A 2140-nucleotide genomic window follows, 5' to 3' on the forward strand; every position below is an offset into this window, starting at 1 on the left:
CATCACCAATCTCACGCAAAGTAAACAGCATCAAAATTGTGAGCAACCGAGTATGAAATGGAAGATAATATTTCTTTGCACATGTTGGAAAGAAAAAGACAAACAAACACAACAATTTGCCTGTCTAAACAGAATGGTTAGACAAAACCAACAGGGAAACAGAGAAGTGAAACCACTGAGCCCCTACAGAAAACAAAATTAACCTCTTACAGGCTTCACCTCATTCATCAGCAGCATTCTAATCTGATCACTCTTATCTCATAAATAACTAAAGAATATAAACAAGCGCTGACTACAATACAATTAACCATGTTTTCACTGATGTTGCGAGGGATAAAACTATTTTAATTATGAAGTGTGCCGTTCAGCACGGCTTCTCTGCGTTTAGCATATCGTTTTATAAAATAGGATATCGTTAACACATCCTGTTTGCATCCCCAAAACCCTTAAATATTAACGCCACTGGAATACTTCCGCTGCTTTTTCATGCGGCCTTGTAATTGAAGATTAGTGCCTCGCATGGAAGAAGGAAAATGGTGTTGGAGGCCTCAGTGTTCTGTAATTAGATTCCGATGGTGACCATTGCATTCTCGTATCCATGGTAATGCCCGTTTAATGAGTCATAACTATTTACCGTGTAGCATCTGATCAATGTTGATATCTGCTCTGATTGCAAAAACTGTCTCATAAACACAGCACCTCTATTCCTCATGCCGTCTCCCTCGGATATTAGATGCCACTCCGGTGCCTCCCCTCTCTCTCTCACCACCATTTAACATAAAACAGGCATTTTCTTCAGAGCACAGCATATGTTTCAGTGCAGACAGAAATCTGAATGGAATTTAAATTTGACTCTAACAGGGATGTGTATGCTGCCCTGGTTTCCCTCCACAGACCGTCAAACACAGTAAAGAATGATCAGAGTAAGATACTAAAAAACTGAAACTTGTAACAAAATAGATGGTGCTCTTAGAGTTTGATTTAAAATACCTGATATTATGGTTTTTTTCTCATCGTACATATGATAAATTGGGGTATGAACACAATGATGGCCAAATCTGGAATACTGACAGATGTTTGCTGTTTGCCATTTGATAGATAGGAACTGTCCACTAGCTTGAAATAGTCCAAATGTTTGTTGCGGTCTCAGAAAACACAAAGTTTTCCATGAACCGTGTTTAACCATTTATGTGGGACCATGTGTGTGCAGATTCACTTGTGAATTACTTAATGTAAACACTGGGTTTGTAATTAAAAGCTCAATTCCTGGGGATTAGAAAGAGTCTGGGTGAGGATTAAGGTTTGAAATGGGATAATGGATGGGCTTAAATTAGAGTTTAGGCTCAGGTTTACGATTTAGACCTCAGATATTTACATTATTCTGTTTATAAGACAAAGCTCTCCTCGTGAAGCATCGGTTAGTACACAGGACACACACCGTTCAGGAGGGTGTGTTAAAGCAGAATAAAAAATGGGCTGAATGTAACTCACACTTTCCACTCCGCTCTCTCCGATGCAGACATTGTTCTGCATTGTGTGGCCCTCGGTTTGGAGGGCGGGGCCACACTGTGGAAAATCCCTCAGGAGCAAATCAAAGAACAGAACTGATCAGATCACTCTCATCACTCTCCAAGAGACCCAAGAGATGGTCCTGTAAAAATGCAAAATAAAAGTCCTTAATACCTTAATATAACAACTACATGTCTGTTGTGACGTATGTATGTGTTTGACAGTTTTTATTACATCTCACTGTTATAATTCTGTAACATGAAAAACCTAAATCAAGAGAGTAAAGACAACATAGATTTTAATTTCAATGGAATATTTGTCCATTACTACAGCATGTCCTGTGTACCTGTATTAGCAATCCCTGACAAAGTAGTCTCTTTTAAGCCCAAAGTTAATTATGTGTTCCAGACTCATTTCATCTGTATTCTCAATATTTTGAAATGACCCACTCTCCTGAACTGAATATAAAGAGTATACACTGCAGAATCAGTCTAATTATGTTTAACAGCTTAAAAACAGTTAAATTCAGAAAACAGTATGAGCATATTATGTTAATTTTGTGCAAAGTCAAATTTAACCAGAGTTAAATAAGTCATATTTTCTTAATTAAACCAACACAGGTTTGCATAGT

The sequence above is a fragment of the Chanos chanos genome, chromosome 1 (genome assembly GCF_902362185.1).
Source record: "Chanos chanos chromosome 1, fChaCha1.1, whole genome shotgun sequence".
Classification (NCBI taxonomy): Eukaryota; Metazoa; Chordata; class Actinopteri; order Gonorynchiformes; family Chanidae; genus Chanos; species Chanos chanos.